The 10,720-nt window shown below is 48.0% G+C and overlaps 1 non-coding gene across 1 annotated transcript; it reads left to right on the forward strand.

Moving 5' to 3' along the window:
- Positions 1 to 1,491: 1,491 nt before the first annotated feature.
- Positions 1,492 to 1,598, forward strand: LOC136332700 (U6 spliceosomal RNA). The gene has a single exon (XR_010730862.1). It is a non-coding gene; the product is annotated as a U6 spliceosomal RNA (small nuclear RNA).
- Positions 1,599 to 10,720: the final 9,122 nt, after the last annotated feature.

Consider the following 10,720-nt stretch of genomic DNA (forward strand, 5'->3'; position numbering starts at 1 on the left):
GACACATCAGACTCATGTTTCTGATAAACTCAAGAATGAAAAAACTTAACACATTCGCACCAGGACCTGCTGAATTTACTAAATCTTACTAAGAATGTATCTATATATATATAAAAAGATAACTTTTAAAAAATTTTTAACCCCTCTTTTTTACAAATTCTAAAAAGCATAACTCAAAAAATATAACATAAAAATGTTTCTTAATGTCAGAATAAATTTAATTTTGCCATATTTATTTCATTTAATTATCATAAAAGCACGCTTGGACTTTATATTTTTTCTTTAATTTTTGACTTAATTATTATAACATATTTTTTAGAATTTGTATATAGTGCACCTACAAATATTTGTAGGATTTTAAATGCGCCTGACTTCAAAAAGTTTGAGAACCTCTGTGTTAAGGTGTCCATTTTCCCAAAATTGATCTGTAGATTTTTTATAGATCCCAGTGAAAATTTCAGCAGGCTTCTTTTTGGACAGAAATCGACAGATTCTGAAATTAGATGGAGATGCAAAGGACATAGAGTAGCTAAAGAACTCGAGAGTGAAGCGCAAAGGAGGAGGCTCACACGTCCTGATTTTGAGGCTTATGAACCTACGTAATGAAGACAGTGTGGGATTGGCGTAAAGACAGACAAATAGATCAATGGAACAGAATAGAGAGCCCAGAAATAGATACATAAATATGGACAACAGATTTTCAACAAAGGTTCAAAGGCAATTCAGTGGAAAAAGAATAGTCATTTCAACAAATGTTCTGGAACAAGTGAATATCCACATGCAAAAAAAAAAAAAAAAGAAAACAACGAAAACCAACCCCCCCAAACCTTGCTCCCTATTTTGCATCATATATAAATATTAACCTCAAACAGACTTAAATGTAAAACTTAATAATACAAAACTTTTATGAGAAGATATAGGAGAAAACCTTGTAACCTTGAGTGAGGCAAAGATTTCCTAGAAATGGCACCAAAAGCACCATCCATAACAGAGTACATTGATACAAATTGGATTTAATTCAAATGAAAAATTTCTGGTATTTTTTTGAAACACACTATGAGGAGACTGAAGACAGGTTACAGACTATTTAAAAATATTTACAAATCATATATATGATAAAGGAGTTATATTGAAAAAAATATAAGGAACTCTGAAAACTTAATAATAAGGAAACCCATTTTAAAAAAATGGGCCAAATATTTGAACAAATAAACATATGCTTATTTTTGTTTAATAAGCTCTATGTTCCTTTCTGGATGGCCAATAAACATATGAGAAAATGCTTCATTAGTCATTAGGGAAATGCAAATGAAAACCACAACGAGATAGTGCTGTACACCTATTAGAATGCTCAAAATGAGAAAGACCGACCATGCCAAGTGTTGGCAACGACGTGAAGCAACTGGAACTCTCTTATGTTGCTGGTGGGAATGTAAAAACAGTACAACCGCTTGGACAACAGTTTGGCAGCTTTTTAAAAAGTTAAACATAGCGCTTGATTTGGCAGCACATGCACTCAAGTTGGAACACTATAGAGAAGACTAGCATGGCCCCCGCGCAAGAATGACACACAAATTCGTGAAGTGTTACATATTTAAAAAAAAAATAGTTAAACATACAACTGTCATATGACCGAGCCGCTCTACTCCTAAATGTTTACCCTGAAGAAAAAGAAATATATATGCACACAAAGACTTGTATATAACTGACTGTTCATAGGACCATTACTTACAATAAGCAAAACCTGGAAGCAACTTGAAAGCCCATCAGCAGGTGCATGGATGAATAAAACTGTGGTGTATCCATGCGATGGAATATCACGCAACAAGGAAAAAGAAATGGACTACTGATACATGCAATAACATATAGATCTCAAAATAATTATGCTGAATGAAATAAGCCAGACCAAAGAGAAAAGCAGATACTTGTATAGTCTGCTCTGGCTGCCAGAACAGGGCACCCCAGACTTGGCGGCTTGAACAACAGGAATTGGTTGTCTCACAGTTCTGGAGGCTGGAGGTTTGAGATCAGGATGTTGGCAGGTTTACATTTTCTTGAGGCCTCTCTCCTTGACTTGCGGACGGACCTTCATCTGGTTCCTTCACCTGGTCATCCCTCTGTGTGTGTCTGCGCCCTCCTCACTTCTTATGAGGACACAACTCAGATGGGACGAGGGCCCAATCTGGTGACCTCATTTTAACTAATTACCTCTTTAAAAAGCCCTACCTCCACATAGGGTCACATCCTGAGATATTGGGGGCTAGGACTTCATGATATGAATTTTGGGAGGGACATAATGACTCCATCACAGGACTGCACGATTGCATTTATGTAACACTCTAGAAAGCTAAGCTATCTATACTACCAGGAAGCAGATGGGTGGCCGCCTGGCGGTGGGGGAGCAGAGGGGTGGGAGGAAGTGATGGGAGGCCCCAGGAAACTTTGGGGAGCAATGGATATGCTCATTATCTTATTGTGGAGATGTTTTCATGAATGTATCCATATGTCAAAAGCTATCAAATCGTGTAAGTTAAATATGTGCTGTTTATTGCATGCCTATTATACATTATATCTTGAGCTATTTTTAAAAAGGAATTTCAGGGGTTCAATTCTAGAAAGAAGTCCCCTCCAGGTGTCCCAGGCCTGTTACACTTGCAGCTCCATCCCGTCCCCAGATGTGTGTGAGGACTCGGATGGGTGAATGGCTCCTCCCTGCGCCCTGCCACTTGCTTTCCCGTGTCCCTGTGAACCTGTGACTGGGGAGTCGCTCCTGTGCTTATGTAATGCTGTAGAAGACTGCTGGCCTTCAGGCAGGGGGAGACGAGCCCTTAAACCAGAGAGCTTTCTCCAGCTGGTGGCAGATGAAGAGGTCGAGAGACAGCCTGAGAAGGAGCAGGCCTACCACTGCTGCTCTGAAGGCGGAGGGGCCATCTGAGAAGGAATGTAGGTGCTCCTGACTTGTTGAGGGGAACCCTTTGCTCATAGCCAGCAAGAAGACAGGGACCTCAGTTACCTCCTTGCACCAAGACTGAATGTTTGACCCCCCCCCCCCAACAAACTAGTCCTACAACTACGAGAAGCTGGATTTTATGAACAGTGGGAATGAACTTGGAAGTGAATTCTTTCTGAGTGCTTCCAGATTGGACCCCAGGCTGGCCAATACCTTGACTGTGGCCATGTAAGACCCTGAGCCTAGATAGAACCCAGTTGCGCCCACCCAGACTTCTTGGCCATGTGAGACCCCGAGCATAGATAAAACCCAGTTGAGCCCACCCAGACTTCTGACTTACAGAACTGATAACACCTGAGCTAATAAGTGGGTGCTGTTTGAAACTGCTGAGTTTTTGCTAACTGGTTATGGCAGTAAAACTAATACAGCTCCTCGGAGAGGGGTTCCCTGACCGTCCTATCTGGAGCGACCCTCCCCCAACACCTGTGCTATTTCCTCTCAGGCCCTCTGCGACCTGCAAAGGAACAGTTTTGTCCCTGTTGTCTGACTCTCTCCCATACTAGAACTGGGCCCTTGAAGGCAGAGCCGGTGTTGGTCTAACTCACCTGTGCATCTGGAGTACCTGGGCCCAGCCCAGACCTGTCCTGCCCCTTGATGACTGTTACTGAATGGGTGAATAGCCCTGAGGACCACTCATGCTGGTGGCCAAGGAAGCCAATGATCGTCCCTGCTCCCCTGAGGGAGGCCACTATAGTGTGCTCATTTGAATTAGAAGAATTCTCAACAAAGGTTAAAACAAAACTGGACTTGAAAAATTATTTTTACTAATTCCATCTAACCAAAGCAGCTGGTTAGTCCACGTTCTCAGCTAAAACAGAGATTTAACTCTAATCTTTGTTTAAAATTGTTCTGGAAAGATCAGTGATGCTGCTCTTGTTTTGTCAATGAGGACTGACCAATTCCTAGGACCCCTGAAAATGGAACAGGGGTGGAACACAGTTTGCAGTCCCTAGAAAGGTTAAACATGAGGTTTCCATGTCACTCCAACAATGTCACTCCCTGATATCTGCCCATGAGAAACGAAAAGCTACATGCAAACAAAACTGTGTTTACAGATGTTCACAGCAGCATTACTTATAAGAGCCAGAAAGCAGAAATAATGCAAATGGCCACAAATTGGTGAGTGGGTAGATAATATACGCTATGGCCACATGATGGAAAATCAATCTGACATAGAAAGGAATGAAATGCTGATCTATGCTACAACATGGATGAACCTTGAAAACACTGTTAAGGGAAGGAAGCCAGACACAAAAGACCATTTGTGTATGATTCCACTTATATGAAATGTCCAGAATAGGCAAATTTGTAAAGAATGTAGGTTAGTAATTTCCCAGGGCTAGAGGGGATGGGAGGATTGGGGATGATGATTAAAGGGTGTAGAGTTTCTTTTGGGGGTTCTTTTTAGAACACAAAAATGTTCTAAAATGAATTGTGATGACGGACGCACAACTCTGAGCTCGCTAAAACCTGCTGCATTGTATGAACTGTATGGTCTGTGAATTATTTCTCAATAAAAAATATATGCCACAGAAGTAAGAATAAGAACCAAGGGAATGGGCATATATGCACTCTTATGTTCACTGTGGCGTTATTTACAATAGCCAAGGCCTGGAAACAGCCCAAGTGCCCAACAGTAGATGAGTGGAGAAAAAAGCTGTAGTACATTTACATAATGGAATACTACGTGGCCATAAAAAAAAAAAAAGGAAATCTTACCTTTTGTGACAGTGTGGCTGGACTTGGGAGAGTGTTATGCTAGCAGAGAAGACAAGTACCATATTGACCTCACTTATATGTGGAATCTAATGAACACAATAACCTGATGAACAAAGTATAAACAGAGGTATGGACACATGGAACAGACTGACAGCTGTCAGAGGGGGGCAGGGTTGGGGGACTGGATGAAAGAAGGTGAAGGGATTAGCCAAAAACATGTATACATAACACCCAGACACAGACAACAGGGTGGTGATAGCCACAGGAAAAGGGAGGAGAGGCTCGGTGGAGGTGGGCAAAGGTAGCGACAGAAAGAGACGTTTGCTGGGGCGGAGGGTGCGTGAGGCAGTCGGCAGACGGCAATTTGTGGAGCTGTGCATTTGAAATCTGTGTGGTTCTGTGAACCACTGTGCATTTGAAATCTGTGTGGTTCTGTGAACCAATGTCAACCCAATAAATGCAATTAAAAAAAAGAAAAAAGAGAACAGGGTAAGAGCTGTGGGCTTCGCAAGGATGAACACCTGGGAACGGCACTTCGGCCGAGTCCCTTCCTCCAGCGCCCACGTCACTCCTTGGTGGGGTGGGGGGACTCTCTCAACACCACCTCCACGATGCTGACTCTACTTTTTTCTCTTTTTATTTCTTTTTTTTTGGTATTTTTCTGAAGTTGGAAATGGGGAGGCAGTCAGACAGACACCAGCATGCGCCCGACTGGGATCCACCCGGGACACCCACCAGGGGGCGATGCTCTGCCCATCTGGGGCATGGCTCTGTTGCAACCAGAGCCATTCTAGTGCCTGAGGCAGAGGCCACAGAGCCATCCTCAGTCCCCGGGCCAACTTTGCTCCAATGGAGCCTTGGCTGCGGGAGGAGAAGAGAGATAGAGAGGAAGGAGAGGGGGAGGGGTGGAGAAGCAGATGGGCGCTTCTCCTGTGTGCCCCGGCCGGGAATCGAACCCGGGACTCCTGCACGCCAGGCCGACGCTCTACCAGTGAGCCAACCAGCCAGGGCCTAATGCTGACTCTAAGAAAGCTCTTACTTTCCTGCTCCACTGAAAACACACGGACATTGTCAGGTTTGATCATGGGTGTTCCTGTACTTCCAGAAAAAAGAAATATATCTGAAATTTGGCATGTTAAGGCCAGAGACTATTGTATATACAACCTTCAGATCTTCCCTGGTGGAATGAATGATATTGTGAAGGGATTTTCGGAGTTTTTCAGGTTCCCTGCTGGGCTGTCTGAGAGCCTAGACTCAGGCCTTCGAGCCCCTGCAGGAGATGGGCGTGGTGCTGTCCTGCCGCCAGGTGTCATGGTGCATCAAAGTCCTGCTTGCCTAATTCCAACGGAGTCCGTGGCCTCCAAGGAATTTCAAAATGCTTGGAAGGAGCTCACCGCATGAATAACACATATGGTGGAGAGAGAAATTCCTCTTGGATCCCCAGTGACCCTGGGTTCGTGCCCAGAGCGCCCCTTTATCAAAGCTATGCAGAGACAGATGTTATTTATGGGAAGTATCAAGTCATCCGGCCCAGAATGGAATCTCGGTTTGGGACCTGGAAACAGACGGCAGGCATGTAAATCTGAGCCTGGAGAGTCTCCTAGCACTGGGGCCACGTCCAGAACTCACTCCCTATAGCTTCCTCGGGGCTCCAGTCCGGGCCGGGGAAGGACAGAACTTATCTTCTCTGGCCTTTCACGTACTTCTTCACTTGACTTGTCACTTGAAGGCGAGTCCGGGAGGTGGGTGGCTTCAAGACCATGCCCTTTACAAGCGTGTGGCATTTGTTTTTAACCTTCCTGGGACTTTCTGTAATCATATCTGTCAAATACTTTTATGCCAGATGGACAGAGATGCTTGACTCAACTTGGAGGTTTCCTGACGTCTGCCCCGTCCTGACCCTGGAGGAGAAGGCAGGCCGTAGCTGCCGTGAGTGGCTAGGACAGTGTTTTGGCTTGCTTCCCTGGGACCTGTGGGCAGCATCTGGGACCGTAAGGCCTGAGTCTCCACAGCTGTCTGGCTTTCTGTGACCCCACCAGCCCTTCACTGGTCTGTACCTCTCCTGCTGGAATCAACATCCACCTCCCGACTTGGCCAAATTTACATTAGATCTTCCAAGATTGAACCACACCCGCCCTACCTTGCCCAAAGGTGCGGACTCCAAAGGGCCTCTTACAAAGCTAAGAATCCTGGGTTTTGCACCAAGGTGGGCAGATGTAGGTGACAGGAGACGGAGACTGAGGCCCACTGGATGCTCTGTTCTGACCCGCTCTCGCCAGAGGGCGCCACACTCCTCCTTTCTCACCACCCTGGCCTCCCTTCCAGAGTTCAAAGCCTCAGGGCCAGATTCTCACAATCAAGTCACTTTGCAAACGACTGACTTACAGGCACTGCAGTTTCCTACTGGGAAATCTGATGATTTTATGAGAAAACACAGAGGACCCGACAACAGCTCTTTGATCAAGTAACCTATTTTCGTATTGAACAACCAAAGTAGCTTCCATTCTAATTTATGACTCAAGAATAATTTCCCCCTTTTCCAAGTATAGCATCGATCCCGTTGGGGGTCTTTGGTGGTGAGAGATCCCGAGGAAGTGGCTGTGACGGAACAGGATTTCTCTGGAAAGGGTCTGTCTGAGCAGACTGTTGCTCTTGGGTGCAGCTGTCTTGTCAGGAATTTTTCTTTCTTGTTGGCTGTTGATTATTTTAAGGACACTGTGATGGAAGCCCTCAGGCACAGAGGGGGAGGTTGGTCCAGGGACAGACTCTCCATGATCACAGCTCTTTGTCCCCCGGGCCCCACAAGGGAAAGCTGCTCAGGTATTTGGGGGGGGCACCCTATCTAGGAGTCCCCCAGGGGTGAGAGGTGAAACCGCCCCTGGGTGAGGGACCCCAAACTCACCCACCAGGGGAGCAAGAGGTGGAGGAATCATGCCACACATGATGTGTGTGTACACTTGTGTGGCTGCGTGTGTGTGTATAAAAGACATGAGGATGCAAATCAGAGGGACCCTCTCCCCCCAATCCTGCCAGCGGGCAAGGCTCACGCCGGCGCCCTAGAGCAGTCTACGGCCTGGGCCTGGGGTCTGTGGTGTTTCCCAGTTTCCTGACGGCCACTTTTGCCATGCCTCTTCCTTCCACCCACGGACTTTTCCACCAGTGACTGGCTCCTGGCCTCACCAGGCTCCACATCACTGAAGGTACCGGCAGCCTTCCCACCGGCCCCTCACCGCCATGCTCCAGGTAGCCGGGGGCATGGGGAGGGCGGCCCAAAGGCGGCCTCACAGTCTAGATCTTTAATTGCCTGGTCCCCAGACCCCTCCTGGAAGGGCCAGAGACCTGATCTCAAAACCAGCTCGGATTTCACTGGGGGCCTCTCGGGTCATCTTGGCCCTTTGTCCCCTGTGGGCCTGTGTTCTCTGGCCACCATTGTCCCTGGTGGGACTGGCCTCAGTGCACTCCGGGTCCCTTCGCCTGGAATAAGCAAGTTCTTGCCTGTCAGCATCTTCACAGTGGAGGTTTCATGTGGTGATAGGGAGGGCGGCAAAGAGAGGGATGCCGGGTGGAGTGGGGTCGGACTCCTGCCCTCCGGCCAGGCCACCCTCCGAGCCGCCCCGCCCAGCGCCCCGCTCCGTGGGCATTGCTGGCGAACGGGTGATGGGGAGGTGCAGTCAGCCTGGATGACCCCCAAATTCGTGGCTTCCCAGAGACAGGCATGTTTTTCCTTTCTAATTGGAAGGACTTACTTAATGTTTCCGAACTCTCATTTTGCCAAGTAAGAATTTTAAGGAAAACAGTCACATACTATTCTAATCATTTTAAAGAACAAGTTTCCCATTAATTTGAGAGACAGGGGGAGAAAGAAAGAGAGACAGAGAGAAGAAGAGAGAGAGGGGACGGGAGAGAGAGGAAGGGAGAAAGAGGGGGGGGAGGGAGAGAGAGAGGAAGGGAAGCATCAACTCGTTCCACTTAATTGTTCCATTTAGTTGTGCACCCACTGGTTGCCTCTCGTGTGTGCCCTGACTGGGATCGAACCTGCAACCTCGGCGGGCCAGGATGATGCTTTACCGACTGAGTTACCCAGCCAGGGCCTCTAATCATTTCTTAAAAACAAAGCTCTTCCCATGGAATTACTTATTCTCACAATAAGTAACCAACGAGGGCCTATCAATGAAATCTATTTAGCTTTATGAAGACTCGCCCCCTTTGTCCTTGTTTCTTCTCGTTCCACTGCTCACCTGTGACGGCGTCCTCAGGCCGAGCGAGCCCCGCAGACCTGGGGCCTCTCTGCCTCTCCTGTCCCCTCCCCGCCTGTCCACCTCTGCTGGGACTCGCCGCGCTCTCTCACAGACGCGAGCACTGTGGCCTTCTGAGTGCTCATCCCAGGGCATCTCTCTATGGACCACCCACTGCTTCGCTGGCCCTCGAGCAGTGGTGGGTGGGGGGCTGCTCAGAGTGGCTGAGCCCAGCGGCATCTGGTTCACTTGTTCCCCAGCTTCCTCCACTAACACCCCGTCAAAGCCAAATGGACCATACAGGACGGACATATACAAGTGAGAAGGAATAGTGTGGATTTACGTTGACAACCTTTGAAGCATCCCAAGAAGCCACCGAAGATTGGAATCATATATCTAAGGGTCAGGGACACAACAGGACTTTTCAGTAAGTTCTCAGTCCCTGGAGAAAGACAAGGTCCATGGAGAATGGAGCACCCACTTGGGGCTGAGGATGGAGATGGCCGCCGTGGAGGGGTTCTCTGCTGTACAGCCCACGCTGGCTGGTCCAGAACATTCTCCTCGGGTCTGGCCTGGGCGCTGCCGGTTCTTCTTGTTCACAGCTCAGAAAACAAGCTCAGCCCGGTGGGTGCCTCTCAGCTTGTCTCCTCCTCCTCCAAACACTGACAACTCACATTCTCTCCTCTCCATCCTCCTCCTTTGATCACTGCCTTCCCCCTCCCCTCCTTGCCCCCAAAGCTTAACCAATGAGCACTTACTTCCAGCAGATCCATCCCTGAAACCTGATTAGTGGTCCAGGAGTGTGACTCCATCCCTTGTGAGGTCATCTGGAAGAGCTTCTTCCCAACCTCTCTGCTCCTGGCCCACACAGACATGCCTCGTCTCCATCTCTCTACATATGGAGTCTAGCCACCCCGTTGAGCAAGAGATGAAAACCCAACTTGCAGTCCTCTCAGTTAAGCCTTTCCTCCTGTTAAAGAAAAAAATGACTTAATGACACCTGTTGGAGAGGGTAAGACAGACGTCATTCAAGGGAGCATGGTGGTAGGTGTAAGGACACTCGAACAGAGTCTTGCAGTGAAGGAGGGAAACTGGACTCAACTCCCAGTGCCTTGTGGGGACTGACAGCCACGGTGCAGGGCAGGGCCAGTGGTCGGAAGACACTAAAAGAAACACCAGGGATTAGGGGAGTTCCGGCTAAAGCGGCCTAATGAGCGGCAGCCAGGGTGGTCAGACATGCCTTGGGAGATGGTAGAGGATGAGGAACCCCATCAGATAGCGGGGGTGGGGGTTCTTACTGAGCGATTAGCAGGGGTCCTGCTAAAATCGAATATTATAAGGAAGGGCACAGAGAAACCTGGGAGAAGGGTCAGAAGCCCGAGAGCGTTTGGTCAAGGCAAAGACTCTGTCCTTCTCCAACGTTTGCCCCAAGGACAATGCATATTCTTCTCATCCCCTGTGGTGCCAGGTATAAATGCTGCTGTTCCGTAATGCTGTGCTGTGGGACACGGCTCTTTTACCCCTGGACCCAGTGTTCTTCTTCAGGAACAAAAGGTCATTGTTTAGGAAAATACCCAGAGAGGGGGTGAAAGGTGAGGCCCTCAGAGTTAGAGGAAGAGGAGACCAAACTGAAACCAAGCCCTAAAGTGACTTAAACAGTTCTGCATTCTGGCAGAGTGGGCATGTGGGAAGAGGGGGAGCGGGAAAGAGCCCAGGGGGTGGGGTGGAGAGCGGCGAGAAGTGGGGTGCAGGCCGG

Source organism: Saccopteryx bilineata, chromosome 3 (genome assembly GCF_036850765.1).
Source record: "Saccopteryx bilineata isolate mSacBil1 chromosome 3, mSacBil1_pri_phased_curated, whole genome shotgun sequence".
NCBI lineage: Eukaryota > Metazoa > Chordata > Mammalia > Chiroptera > Emballonuridae > Saccopteryx > Saccopteryx bilineata.